The 15626-nt window shown below is 39.6% G+C and overlaps 1 pseudogene; it reads right to left on the bottom strand.

Moving 5' to 3' along the window:
- Window positions 1-4435: 4435 nt before the first annotated feature.
- LOC140506611 (RCC1 domain-containing protein 1-like) lies at window positions 4436-5791 on the bottom strand (annotated as a pseudogene).
- Between the last annotated feature and the right edge of the window lie 9835 nt (window positions 5792-15626).

The raw sequence follows: 15626 nt of genomic DNA, 5'->3' as shown, positions 1-15626 counted from the left end.
TTTTCCTGGGGCAATATTCTCTAACTTTTTCAAAGTCAACAAGGGAGTATGAGGTTACTTACAATTTATTCCAACAAATTGGTTACAGAGGGAGAGAGACAGAGAAAGACACAGAGAGAGGCACAGAGAGAGACAGAGATAGATAGAGAGACAGAGAGAGAGAAAGAGGAGAAGAAGATGAAAAGGCGGAGGAAAAAGAGGAGAAAGAGGAAAAAGGTGGAAGAGGAAGAAAAAGAGGAGGAATCAGGGGAGGGAGGGAGAAAGGAATAGAGGAAGAGAAGGAAGGAGAACAATTTCTTTGGAGAAATTCACCAGGAAGAAGGAAAAAAACACAGTATATGATGACTTTAATTATCTATATATTTTTGAATTACAATAAGGAAACAAATTAAATATAAAATGTTGGTGAACACAGTTATGACCAATTAAATATTATGTATTTCAACTCACTACTATATAGTGAAATTATACCCCATTCTAAAGAAACATGAGAGAGCAATAAGTAAAATAATAGCAATGTTCATCAAGGACATGTGCACCTGCCAAAATATGGGAAGAAGCTATTGTTTAGTATCAGTATATGTTAAAAATGAATCTTTTTCTTCTCTTCAAGCTTAACATAACTCAGCAGTATAATATGGGTGTCAAAAATATGATACTTCTATGTAATATCAATAGTTGCATAATGTCCAGATCAGAAAGATTTCACCTATGTTATACATGATCCGGTTTTTGTTCCTTCATCCTTCGTTTTTGAAAAGGATTAATAGCATCATGGAGTGATAACTTCTGCATAAATTGGATCCAAGTGAGGCAGATTTGCAAAATGGCATCAGCCTCAATCCGTCTTCCAGAGTTTTTGAAGTTCAATGGTAATACAAAAAAGTCAAGATTATTGGCAACGGAGGGCCTACGATGCAATGCATGACCTTGGTTTCCTCAGTGTCTGACTACTCTCTGAGCACTCCACAGAATTTGCTTCAGCCACTTTCATGGACATTGGAACCTCTGCTCATTCCACGAAGGAAAATCCTCACATGATTGGGATAGATATCCCCCTAATTCACCAACTGTTTGAGGTCTTCTGGTTGACCACAACCTGGTTTAGCCCATCTGCCAAGACAGCCTTGAATATACTTCTTTTTATAGTAACTCTACCTGGAAAAGGAAGTAGTGGGCTCTTTGAAGTTTTGAAAATAATTTCAAGGTTTCTTGAAAATAATGTCTTTGGGTACAAACCCCTAGTGAGAGCACAGCTGAAGTATTGGATTTACATATTGGCATAACATTTTAGTGGGAACACCAGCAATTGAAAGAGAATTCAAAGAAAACTGATCATGAAAGTAAAATGATTCAAATTCGTATCACATGAGTTATTTTTTTTTTTGATCTTCTGCAAGACAAACGGGGGGGGGGGGTAGACAGACAGTCAGAGAGAGACAAAGAGGACTATATCTAATTATTTTAAATTTTTTCATGCTGAAGAGAAATGAGATTTATTCTATATAGTTGCAGAGGAAAGCATTAGTATCTATAGGTATTTCAGAGAACCCGATTTTGTTTCAATATGCAGGAAAGATATTTTTGACAATTAATTTTATCTGAAAATACAGTGTTTCATCCCCTGAGGCTGTGTGGTGTAGTAAAAAGAACTGCAGACTTGGAACCAAGAGAAGGTTGAGGTTGAGTATCAACTCCAACGAGTTAAATTATCACAAACAAATCACTTAACTTGTCTGACCTTCAATTTCTTTATCTGCAATATAAGGACAAAAATATGTATATATCAGATTTCAATATATCAAAATCAATATATCAATATGTATATATCAAACCTTATATGGTTTTAGAGATGATCAACTGAAGAAATACATGTTAAAATTTTTAGGTACCTTAAAGAACTATATAAAGTCAATTATTATTAAAATTCCCTGGAATATAAGTTGGTCAAGGAAACACTGGATATACATTCATTGGTGCTATTGCAAAGATGAATGAACACTAGATACTGGCCAGAGAGTTTTAAAGATTTAAATACTTTAAAGATTTCCTTTAAGGTATCTATCAAATCTGAGATCCTATGATTAAATGGTTTGTTTTCAGTTTGTTGCATATATGAAAATATTTTTGAAAATATGAAAAATGTAATAGGAACCTTTGGGAACATGCTCAGATCAGACAACATGGATACACTTTACTTCTTTTTCTGCTTATCACACAAGGGGGATTAGTTTCCTTTGGCTCTCACTTAGAACAGGATGTGCCTCTAAAATTAGGGAGAATTAGATAGTCTCTCTCTTTCCTAAAGAGCCCAGGGATCATGAAGAGAAAAAGCAGGGGGAGAAATGACTTTCCCCTACCAATCTTTTGCTCAAAAAATGGGCCTGGGTGTCTTTGTTTCTGTTGCTGTGCCCTTTGTTTTTTTCAGTCTCAGGTGCTAGCATTGATCATTAACAGACTGAGCGTCTGGTAATGGTGACGTTATCATTACCAGAAAGAGTTTCTAGCGATGGTGACCTTGCCACTTTGAAGCCAGGATTCCAGTTGGATATTATAACCATCTAACCTGGCAAGGAGATAGAATCTATGAGAAATCAGAAAAATCCGGGGATTTGGGAATTTAGGATTATGCTAAGGACATAAATTACAAATTTAATTTCTTTTACCTTCCCAGAGAAAGAGTAATCTGGGATGGGTAGGAAATTAAAAGCCGTGTTTTGGGGTAATAAGTTTGAATATTTTATTATGCTTTTGAAAAAAAATTTCTAAAATCTAGTCTGACTTAGTGATCAAATGTTTTCAGTATGAGGAATATACTTCTTATATTTACTCTTACACTTAAGGTCAGGATAGAATGCAAGAATAGAAGCCATTCCCCAATTGATAAATGGTCGAAGGATATGAACAGACAGTTTTCAGAGGAAGAAATTAAAGCTATCTATAGTCATATGAAAATAATGCTCTAAGTCAGTATTGATTCTAGTCATGCAAATCAAAACAGCTCTGATGTACCATTGACTAACTTGACAAAACAAGAGAATGATAAATTTTGAGAAGATCTGAAAAAAATTGGAACACTAAAGCATTGTTTTTTTAAAACAAATTATGTGATTTATTTTCACTACAAAAATTAATAATATATGTTTTTCCCCTAGAAATGCTATAAATTAGGGTACCATAAAAATATTAGTAAGTGAACTTTGCAAAAGAGAATGCTCTCCCACATGCAGTGATGCATCTATCCCCTCCCTTAATGTGATAAGAAACAGGAGAAGTAGTGGAGTGGGAAGGATCCCCAACCTGGAGGACAGGGTTCATTGCCACATATCCTTTACAGTACAATGGGACCCTGGTTGCCTACTTGATACGTAAAGGAAATCACTCCTACATATGTTTGAAGATAGCAAGTCCCATGCTTTCAGACTTTCCACATCATTTTCTAGTCTTGGCAAAAATATACAGTATTTTATGCCTTTAAAAATGGTCTATTAGGTTCGGGGAATTATGACATGAAAGCAAAACATTTCAATAAAATAAGATATGAAATGTCTCACAAGTAGCAAGTGCACGCTTTTGGTCCTTTTGGAGAGAATGTCTCATCCCAAAACATATCTGTACTTCCCAAGTCTAAGTAAATATTAAGAGTTCAGTTCCTAATCTAGAACCCCAAAAGTCTTCACCTTGAGTTTGATATTCATTTAGGATGAAAATGGATCCTATTGATGTAAACATGTAAATTCTTATTTCACTGCAAAATAAGAAGGGGGATAATGATTTATATCTTTTTTTCAGGTCTTCCCCCTTTCCCTGGTTTACTTGATTTTTCCCATGAATACTTCCTACCCTTTTTCCATCATTTCAAAAAGATAGTCAAACCTCTTAATTTCTTCCCATGCATCTGTTCTGCCTGCACAGAGCTCCCTCTCTCAGGTCCTGGAAAGTGCCTCTGGTGATTACTGGTCTAAGTGGAAATGGGTGCACCACCAGAGGCTCAGGTTATGTATACTTTTTAGCTGAAGTAGAGCAGAACCCCTGAACCATTAATCCTGAAACTGGGTAAGTTGTATAGAATTGTAGAAGCTTTTCAATGCTAAAGTTAAGAGGTATACATATCTGTCATCAGCATTTCAAAACTGCCAAAGATAGAAGGTAATTTTAGGAGATCTGAATTATTTTACCTGATAATTTGTTGTCAATTTTTAAGGAAGCCAATTTTAGGGTTGGGCTAGAGGTAACTCAGAACTAGATATGGCCAACACTAACCTGTTGATTTCTTGCCTTGGTAATAATTGCCAATACCAGTACAGATGTAAACGGGCAAGAGTTTTCCACTCTTTCCCCCTAGAGGTGTTTTCTGCACCTCTAAAAAGACATAGAGACACAGTTGACTCCGATTCTTCAGCTAAAATGGGGCTTTGTCCAATTGACTGGATGGTCAAGGCTTCCCTTCCACAACATACATGTAAGTTGTTCCACGGGCCACAGACCACAGCTTCCACGTGGAGCAGACTGTCTGTGAAATAGTCCACCCAGTGAGGCAGATCCAAACTGACCATATTCTTGTGACCAAGTTGTCCATATTTATCCCAGCCCCAAGTGTAGAGTTCCCCATCTTGTGTCACTACTGCTGTGTGTCCGGATCCACAGCTGGCTTTGCTGACCTCTGAGGCACTGGGAAAATCCAGTAATGCAGGGAATGTCTGAATTGATATGAATTGAACAGAATCTCTATCCCCATCCTTCTCTGGCATCTTTGCTTCAGGACTGCAAAAATAGAGCCTAGAAGCTCAAGGACAAACAAAATCCTCAGTTTACTGAGCAGATCAATGCAAAGGCTAGCCTAATTTCTGCCATGTACTCATGAAGGGGTTGTGAAAATTGTGTTCTGCTGAGTGGATGGCTAGGGACAGGAATCTTGGGGGACCAGAATGAAAGGAACAAGGGAGAAGGGCCAAAAAATACTGTGACCTCTCACCACCTGCCACTGTCTTCTCTCTTTCTGCTATGGTTCTGAAAGGAAGTGGCAGGTGGCAGGGATTCATTCCAGTCCCAGACATAGAATCACCAGTCTCACTCACACAGACAAAATGCCACCTGCCAGCTGCGACTTGGGCCATGGTTAGGCCCTGAAGTGCCTCCATCCACCTGGGCTCCAGCTCCGCCTCCAGGGTCCCATGGCCCAACTGGTCAAGTCTTCCTGTGTCCCATATGCACACCTGCCCCATTCCACCCAGCACCAGCTGGTGGGCCTTTAGCTCAGAGGACAGGGGCTGGAAGAAAGGATACCTGGGGCTCACATGCCACCCTGGCTCAGGAGCTAAGCATAGCAAAGCTGGATCCAGGGGGCTTGCTCCATGACCTCCAGCCTGGTCCCCAGACCCAGAATTCTCCCAGTCTCTGTGATGAAGGATCTTGCATGTCTACACAGGGTCCCCTTGCAGCTCTGGGTTCACTGAACTCTACTGGAGTTCCCTCTACCACCATGCCCTGCACAAGCAGGTGCTGCTCCGAGGACAACAAATCCCTGTAGCTGCAAAGCTGGCCATTCACTGAGAAGAACAGCACAAGGTACTCATCCCATGTCAAGAAGCTGGTGAAGCTTCAACTCAGCCACACGTGGTGGATATTGGTACCCGCCACCTAGGCCTTTTCCAGAGCTCCCACTTCGAGGCATCGCAGCACCAGTGAATCGGGCCCATGCCTGCTGCCCTGCAGCCCCTGCTCCCAGCCCAGGGATTGTCGAAGCGTGGAAGCCAAAGCCGAACCGTCCAGGCTGCTGGAGGCCCTCCATCACACTAAAGCATTGATGCTGGAGTTTTGAACTGATTCATACTTTCTGAAGTATGCCCCCAAAACTATAAAAGTATGCATACCTTTTGACCCGGCATTATGAATTCTAGGTGTATAACCCAAAGAGATTTAAAAAATAAGGGAAAAGGACCAACATGTATCAAAATATTTCTAGCGGCTATTTTTTGTGGAGGCCAAGAATTGGAAATTGAAGGATTCCCATCAATGACTCTTTTACCCTCTGGTTTGAAGACTGCAGGACAGTTTTCCTTGATGATTTCTTGAAAGATGCTCTCAGGCTTTTTTATTTGGTCATAGCTTTCAAGGAGACCAATAAAATTTAAATTATCTCTCTTGGATCTATTTTCCAGGTCAGTTGTTTTTCCAATTAGGAATTTTATGTTTTCTTCTATTTTTTTTCATTCTTTTGATTTTTATTTTGAGTACATTGATGTCTTGTAAGTCATTAGCTAAAGTTTGCCAAGTTCTATTTTTTAACAAATTGTTTTCTTCAGTTAGCTTTCATGCCTCCTTTTACATTTGTTCAATTATGTTTTTGAGATGTTTTCTACAGTCAATTTTTGTCCTCCCGTTTCCAAACTATTCTCTCTCTCTTGAATGCCTCTCATTCATTTTCTCAGTGTTTCTTCTATCTCTCTTATTTGACTTTTAAAATTCTTTTTGAGTTCTTCCAAGAAGATTTTTGGCCTTGAGAACAGTTCATATTTTCCTTTGAGGTTTCAGATGTGAGTATATTGACAATGTTGTCCTCTTCTGAATTTGTGCCTTGATTTTCCAGGTCACCATAGTAAGAATCTATTTTCATTGGTCATTTCTGCTTGTTGCTCACGAGGTTCATCTATTATCTTACTTTTAAAGTTGAACTCTCTTGCTGGAATACAGGGGGCACTGACCAGAGCTTCTTGTGCTCGAGGCCAATGACTTGGTCCCTGGTTTTGTGTGTTGAGGGCTCATATGCTGTCAGTTGGAGGCTGTAGGGTTATGGCAGCTTACTTGTTCCTGAACTGGAGTTAGTGACATTGAAGCTCTCAGAGTACATGTGGACCTGGCTGCTGGAGGATGGATGCCTTGAAGCACCAAAATGTTTGGCTACTGAAGGACACCTGTCTGCCTAGATTTCTGCTTCCTGGAGTCGAACTGAAGCATTGGGAAGTTTGGCTAATGGAGTCTACCCATTTCCCTGCCTGTTCCAAGGAACCTTGTGGATCCTGATGTTGGCACTTGCCTACTCCACCACCCTGAGTCTCAGAATCTCCCACTGGTTTCTCCAGGATGGACTTGGCTTTGGCTTGCTGGGATGTTTCCCATCCTGTTCTTCTTCCCTTCCACCCGAGTGAGTGACCTTTTCTGTTAATTCCCCAGTCTTTCTAGGTTAAAAGACTACTGTACCTCATCGTTCTACTAGCTCAGCTCTTCCAAGGTTTTTCCTGGGGTAAAATTTTCTGCGGTACAACAAGTCAATGAGAGGGATTAACTTCTTACTCTGCCATCTTGGCTTTCATAAATCCTCTTCTCCACATAGCTACTCCTAACAGGGATCTAATAAGAGCCTAAAACAAGACATATATCATGCCAGATATCTCAATGAGCTTCTGTGGGTGAGGTATGGGAGTTTGGAGTAGTTATGGAAGGAGAGGAAAATGTGTATAGAAAGGAGCAAACATAAATTGATTTCTGGTGGAAGAGAGAGCTGTAACTTCATGGAAATCAGGAAAGAATTTGTATAAAGGTCTGGACTAGAGTTGAGCCTTAAATGAAAGTAAGAATTCCACAAATAAGAGATAACGAAGAAAAATATTCTGAGCCTTAGAGATAGCTTGTAAAGTTACAAAGACTGGATAGGATATGTCATATTGTGTGCTCATCCTTAGTTGCCAAAGAAGACCAAGCCCTCAGAGAAATAATGACATGACTTGCACTTAACTTTGTTTTGAGTGAAGGAGGGCTGTGCAGATCACCAGCATCACTTCTCCTCCGGAGCCATATGAATCTAGTGACCATATATTCATCAATATGAGTGGAGATGACCCAGGATGAGGCAATTGGGGTTAAGTAACTTGCCCAAGGTCACAGAGCTAGTGAGTGTCAAGTGTCTGAGGTGAGATTTGAACTCAAGCCCTCCTGACTCCTGCACTAGTGCTCTATCCACTGTACCACCTAGCTGCCCCATGTCATATTCAAGAAGAAGCAAGATAGATTGAACAGAGAAAGCCAAAGTACATGATGGAGAGTAATGATTCTCAGTTATGTTTCACTGGAAATTCTACAATTATTTCTCTGTATTAACTCACTCTAACTTTTACTTCTATCGTTCATTGTTACTGAATTCTGGAAATCGTTTTCAAGTATTGATTAGATATTTGTGTTCCAATTCTAACTTGATCAAGAAGATAGTCAGACTCAACTCCAGTAGCAAAGAAACCCAGTAGCACGACTTGCTTTGAGTCATAAAGGGAAATATTTTCAACTACAAATCATCTAAAAGGTCACAGCGCTAGAGCACATCACATGAGTATCATTTGTAAGCCACCAAATCATAGAGCACTTATAAGGAATGAAAAACAAGTTCATGTCTTATAATGAGTAGGATCAGTTCCTGAAATGAAGAAGATTGCAAATCCATTACCATGTAATTTTAGTATTTATACAACTGAACTGTCAAATTTAACAGATATGTTTATGCAAAATTTCCCTGTGTATTTCTCACCTACCTATCTATTTATCTACTTCTATTTTAGGACTTAGATGTAATGTAGGGGATATGCTGTAGTAGAATTGCCAGCACAGAAAATCTTCACTTTTACAAATTTATTAAAACCAATAAAAGGCTAATATGCAAATATATGTTGACTCAGTAACTTATTCCATACTTTAACTTATTGGAGTAGTTAGTTTTTTAATATTCCTTTTTGTACTTCATTTTCCTTTCACTTCTCTAGGAAACTAAATTGCAATAGTGAAACTATGAATTCTGTATGAACAACCTAGCTTGAAATCTCATGAGAGGTGTTTGAGATTACAATTATGTTAATGGAGATTTTAGATTGCCTCACACTTTCTTTTGTAACTTCCAATGATTCTTCTGAATGGAATTTAGTTTTAATTTATGAAAGATTCTACTCTGGCTCTGGTACATAGATGTAACACAAGACTAGTAGCAGCCACCTTAGATCTAATGTCTTACACTCTTGAGTACCCTTGCTACATTACTTAAATTTTCTCTGGTGACATTCTCAATATATTTTTCCTATTTAATTACTCATTTTAAATATAGCGTTTGTTGAAATTTGATTTTGGGTGATACCCAAATTCAATTTTTCACAAATTGTGATATTCTATGATTTACACTGATATATCATCACTACAATAATATTGGAACTTCCAAGTCATGTCAGTGACATGGAGGTCTATACATTTTCTCTCATTACCACGACTTTGCAAACCACTTTCAAATTTTTCCCATGATCTTAGACACCTAGAATACAAATGAAGGCTTAAAAAACATAAAAACAAAGCACAAATTGATGCTTACTAATCCTGAATTCAATCACCAACTTCCCACTGCTTCCCCTACTGCCAGAAGCAAAAGAGTTCGTTGGTAGAGTAGAGCACTCATCACAGGCTTACAAGAAAACCCATTGCCACAATTCAGGCTGTGGAAATTTGATTTGACTGTGACATATAGTTATATGGCCAAGGACCTTCAAAAGCAAAAGCTTGCTGGGACTCAGTACTCTATAGCACCAGAGCTATAAATCTTTGAACTGCTAGTCAAAGGGCAGACAACTATCATGGAACAGTACTGAAAATCACTGAACTGCTTGTACCTGGTCAAAGAACTGAGTGATCAGTACAGAATAAGGTGTGTGTGTGTGTGTGTGTGTGTGTGTGTGTATGTGTGTGTGTGTGTGTGTGTGTCTGTGTAGGGGTGGGCATAGAAAATGGAGAAGGTAAGATTGTGCAGAACTCTGCAAAACCTGAGGAATGAACACAGCATCCAGGTAGGACCAGTTTTGACCAAATGAAAGCTACTCAGAACAGAGATCAAGTACAAAGAATCATAAATTGTTCAAAATGGTAGGGGACCAGAAGGAAGCCATAATAAGATGAGAGGGAGTCATAAAATTAGAAAAAAAGGTGTAAAATGGGGAAGAGCCTGAAATTACCAGCAATTTTGAGAAGAAGAAAAATTGTAGAATTGGAGAATAAATGGACAAATCAGTAGTATAAACAATAACAACAGAAGGAAATATGGCCTCTAGATCTAAGAAATGAATTCAGGTATCTATGAACAAATATTGCAAAACAAAGGAAAAGGATCCAAAACCTTTGATGAAGCAGAGGACCCTTGGGAATTTGAGGATAATATGATATCAAAAAGTGCTATTTCTGAGTGACTAAAAAAGAAATGAGAATTATGAAAGTAAAATTAAGGCCTGCAGAGAAAAATAATAGGCAGAATAAAAAAAAAAAACTGGAATGTGGAATGGCAAGTCTCACCAAGAAATAAAAGGGAGAACAATTGATTGGGAGTGGAAATAAACAGAATCTAAAGATAAAGAAGAAGAATCTAGAAGAAAAATAAAAAGAAAAGAAGAGAAAAAAACAGCATTACAAGTCTTAGAAAACTATATTGAAAAACAAAGCAACTGTGTTCTGACCAAAAATATCACACGTGGCTAAACTAAGCATAATCTTGTATGAAGAAAAGGAACATTTAATGAGCTGCCAGACTTTCAGGACTTTGTGGAAAAAAATTAATTAGTAGAAGATTTGACATTCAGAAGCCAAGAGAAATTTAAACTACTCACCAAAGACTAAGTATAAGGGATTTACTAAGGACAGAGTGTTTGCTTCTTATGCAAATAAAATGTAAAACACATATTTATGATTCTCACCAGTGAATGGGTAGTTCATAAGAAAGACTGAGATGTCGTTGAGTATGATATGATAAAAGCAAAACTGTTTATGAATAGCTAAAAGGAGTGATTATACAAAGAAAGTGTGAGAGGAAGAATTAACATAGAGAAATTAGATGGGGGAGAATAGAATTTGCTAGGGGAAACATATATATATATATATATATATATATATATATATATATATATATATATATATATATACCTACATATACTTATATAATTGTATGTGTATATAGGTTTATGTGTATGCATATATCAGTAGCTACACATAAATATAGCTATGCTTATTGTAGCCTTCTAGGGGGTGATAAGGAAAGAGGGTAAAGAACAGAGTCAAAAGTGCATAGCAGATAACAATAGCAAACTTAAAAGGAAGCAAAAAAAGATGTACAGCTCTCAACATAATGTGCAATATTTATTATATTGGATTCCTTGAAACGGAAATTTGTTTCTATAAAAAAAGTTTAAAAAACAGCAGCATTAAAAGAAAAAAAAATACTTTATTCACTATGTAAGCAAAGCATCCCAGTCTTGAAGACAGGGAGCATGGAGAATCATTGAATCTAAGAATCATTGGTATCCCAGAAGAAGATGAGAATATGAAAAACCTAAGCACCACAATGATGGAATAAATAGAATAGAAGTTCCTCAAACTTCTGAACATAGGAAGTGAAATTCAGATTGAAAGAATTTGCTTATTCTCTGTATAAAAAGAAAAAGAAATCATAAGGCTGGAAACTCGGTGACACAGTGCTTAAATTTAACAATTCAGTTCAGAAACAACAAGCTCTGCAAGTATTGATGAGGAAGACCTTCAAATACAAAGGAAAGGACATTTAAATAACACAAGACTATTTAGCACTCTCCTTGAAAATGTAAGAGAGAATTGAATGATATGGGCTGAAGAGAAATGGAGCTCAAAGTTACAGTCAAGGGTGACTTAACCTGCACATCTTAGCTTAACTATACATGGAGGAAAAAAGAAAAGATGGATATTCAATAATAAAGCAGAGTTCAAAAAAATTTTTGAAATAAAACTAGAACTTTAGAAAATTTATTTTTTGAACACCATATAAATCAGAAATGCTGAAAGAATGTCCACACAGAAATAGGAGATTGCTCTTTAAATGTACACATGGAGATAGTGAAGGAAGAAATCTAGTAAAGTTAAGAGCGAAGAAAAAGAAGGGACATTATGGACTGAACCTAGTGACACACTGTGTACAGGTGAATCAATATATTGTTTTATTTTTGAAAACATTACAATATAGGACTTTGCATGATGGAGTGAGGGAAGCAAGGGGATGGAGAAGAAAATTATCGTGATTCATGATGAGATCAAAGGCTTGCAATGAGGGAAAGGGCCCCTCTGTGGTCTGAAAACGTAAAAAAACAGAAACTAAGAGAATTGGTGTGGAGGAAGGAAGAAAGATTTAAAAGGGATGTGGAAAGAAGGAAGTCTTATTTTGATTATGGGAGGGGGCTCCACTGATGAACACGTGAAGAGATGACTTGTGAAGGGAGATAAGGGTCTTACAATGGGTTAGGACTGAGGGATGTGGTACATGGAAAATCCTTCAGTCGTACATGGCAAGTCCTTTAGTCATACATGGGAAGGTGAGATGTTGCAAATTCTGTGGGAAACTGGTGCCCTGGAAAGTGGAAGAGTGTGGACCCATGGATATTTTGAGGCAAATGTGGAAAAGAGGTAAACAGAGGAATGCAAAACATATAGGTGGGCCATGATAAGGGACATTTTGGGGTTGAGACATTATAATAAGATAGGGTTCTCTATGATACTTGCAGTAATTGGCATTGTTCTGGGAGTGTGGTACAATGGAAAAAGGGAACTCCTAGGGAAAATCAGTGGCAGAAAGAACCAACAGAGGAAATTATAGCATAAAAATCTTGGAAATTTTGATTGCATGAGAAATACAGAGAAAAGAGAGTCAGCAAGGGGCCATGAATTAGAAAATGAAAGCATATAGTTAATAGAAAGAGAAGATGGAAAACGAAGACATTAAGAGGTACTGTTTTTGGTAAAGGAGCAAAAAAAGGATAAATTAATAGAATTAATAAATAGGACTTCCTAAAGGGGAGTAAAGAAAGCAGGGATCTGGGGTGGAGCCAAGATGGTTGAGTAGAACTTGATTTCGCTCTCCTTCAAACCCTTAAAATACCTATAAAATGACTCTAAACAAATTCTAGAGCAGCAAAAGTCACAATATGACAGAGTGAAACAGATTTCCAGCCTAAGACAACCTAGCACTCTGACAGGAAGGTTCTTTTGCTGGGCTCATAGCCAAGCCAGCATGGGCCGCCTGGCACAGCACAGACGAGATTAGGCCTCAGGGCTGCAGCTGCTGCAGTTTCCAGATTTCTCAAACTTCAAACACCAAAGACAGCTTCAAATGTCAGTGAGAAAGTTCTGGTACCTGTGTGAAGAGGGAACATGCTTCCATCAAAGCCCCCGCCTTAGGGAAAAGGGAGTCACTGCCACAGAAGCATCTGCTTCTGGAGCTCTCAGTTTAGAGTCAATGGATAATCGAGGGGATGATGTGGGTCTCAGTATTAAGTGGTAGTTCTGGGGTAAGGTGGAGCATTGGTGTGGCGGAGTTGGTGGCAGCTATGGAGAGGAAGTCCTACTCACAGTTCCAGGGCAGAAAAGAGTTATGGTTGCTCACAGACCAGATGGCTGGCCAGGAGAGGAGTATACAAGTCTCCCTGATTATATCAACTTAGAAGAACTGATAACTTAAAGATTCCTAGAGATAACTCAGGAAACAGCTGCACAAAAGCTCAGAAACCTGGGGCAATATACCCTTCACTTAAGAAAGGGCTCAAAAGTAAAGTAAAAGTCTGGGAAAATGCCCCCCAAAAGGGGAAAATCAGGCTATAGAAGGTTACTTTCTTGGTAAAGAGGTATTTTCTTCTGTCCTTTCAGATGAGGAAGACCATAGCACACAACTAGAGGATGAGAGAAAGATCCAGGCTCCTACATCCAAAACCTCCAAAAAATATGAAATGGTCTCAGCTTTTTGGAGATGCCAAAAAAGATTTTGAAAGTCAAGTAAGAGAAGGAGACCAAAAACTGAGAAGAGAAATGAGAGAGATGCAAGAAAAACATGAAAAGTGAATTAACAGCTTGCTAAAGGAGACCACAAAAATAGTGAAGAAAATAACACGTTTAAAAATAGACTAACTCAAATGGCAAGAGACGTCCAAAAAGCCAAAGAGGAGAAGAATGCCTTGAAAAGCAAAATAGGCCAAATGGGAAAGGAGATCCAAAAGCTTAGTGAAGAAAATAGTTTTTTGGGTGGAGCCAAGATGGCGAAGTAGAAAGACGCACATACACACAGCTCCGAACCCACAAACCACAGAACGGCTACAGGGAAGTAACTCACGGCGAATTCTGCACCCAGAGACCACGGAATATTGGAGCGAGGGAGATTTCTGCTCCGGAGAGACCTCCAAACCTCTCGCGGGGGGTCCTTCGCTCCGTGGACTGGGAACCAGGATGGGGAGCAGAGGGCAGCCATGCCGCGGCAGCGACACTGTGAGGAAAAGATCCGAGCAGGCTTCGGGGACGGGATCTCCAGCGGCCACGCGGGTCCCTCCACCTACAGAGGGACCTGCAAACCTCTCGCAAAACGTCCTTCGCGCTGCAGACGCGGAGCTCAGCCCAGACCTGCGGCGGGGGCGGCTGCGGCTCCAAGAAGTACAGATCCGAGAAGGCTCCAGAGATGGGATCTCCAGCAGCGGCACAAGCCCACCCACCAAGAGGTGACTGATGGGGGTAGGTGAGAGAGTGTCTTTGGCGGGTCGAGAGGGGAGTGGGGTGCCCCCATGGCTCGGCCGCCCCCCCGGGAGATAGAAGCTGAGAGGCGGCTGCAGACAGGGGCTCTCCAAGTGGGCGGGAGCCTGGATCCATTGTGGAAGGTCTGTACATAAACCCCCTGAGGGAACAGCCTGAGAGGCGGCCCTGCCCCTGACCACCTGAACTTAATTCTCACACTGAATAGCAGCCCTGCCCCCGCCAAAAATCCTAAGGCTGGAAGCAGCATTTGAATCTCAGTCCCCAAATGCTGGCTGGGGGGACCAGGAGGCGAGGTGGGTGTGAGGAGAATATTCAGAGGTCAAGCCACTGGCTGGGGAGAATGCCCAGAAAAGGGAAAAGAAATAAAACTATTGAAGGGTACTTTCTCGGAGAAAAGACACCTCCTCCCTTCCTTTCTGATGAGGAAGAACAATGCTTACCATCAGGCAAAGACACAGAAATTGAGGATTCTGTGTCCCAGCCCACCCAATGGGCTCGGGCCATGGAAGAGCTCAAGAGGAATTTTGAAAATCAAGTTAGAGAGGTGGAGGAAAGACTAGGAAGAGAAATGAGAGGAATGAGTGAGAAGCATGAAAAGCAGATCAGCTCCCTGCTAAAGGAGACCCAAAAAAATCTTGAAGAAATTAACACCTTGAGAACTAGCCTAACTCAGTTGGCAAGGGAGGTGCAAGGGGCCAATGAGGAGAAGAATGCTGTCAAAAGCAGAATTAACCAAATGGAAAAGGAGATTCAAAAGCTCACTGAAGAAAATAGATCTTTCAAAACTGGATTGGTACAGATGGACGCTAAGGACTTTATGAGAAAGACAGATATGACAGAACATAGCGTGCAGATTCGAAAAATGGAAGATAATGTGAAATATCTTATTGGAAAAACAACTGACCTGGAAAATAGAATCAGGAGAGACAATGTAAAAATTCTGGGACTACCTGAAAACCATGATCAAAAGAAGAGCCTAGACATCATCTTCCATGAAATTATCAAGGAAAACTGCCCTGAGATTCTAGAACCAGAGAGCAAAATAAATATTCAAGGAATCCGCAGAACACCGCATG

Source organism: Notamacropus eugenii, chromosome 1, assembly GCF_028372415.1.
Source record: "Notamacropus eugenii isolate mMacEug1 chromosome 1, mMacEug1.pri_v2, whole genome shotgun sequence".
Classification (NCBI taxonomy): domain Eukaryota; kingdom Metazoa; phylum Chordata; class Mammalia; order Diprotodontia; family Macropodidae; genus Notamacropus; species Notamacropus eugenii.
Note: the sequence above shows the minus strand (reverse complement) of the source record. Positions and strands in the feature narration are given on the sequence as shown.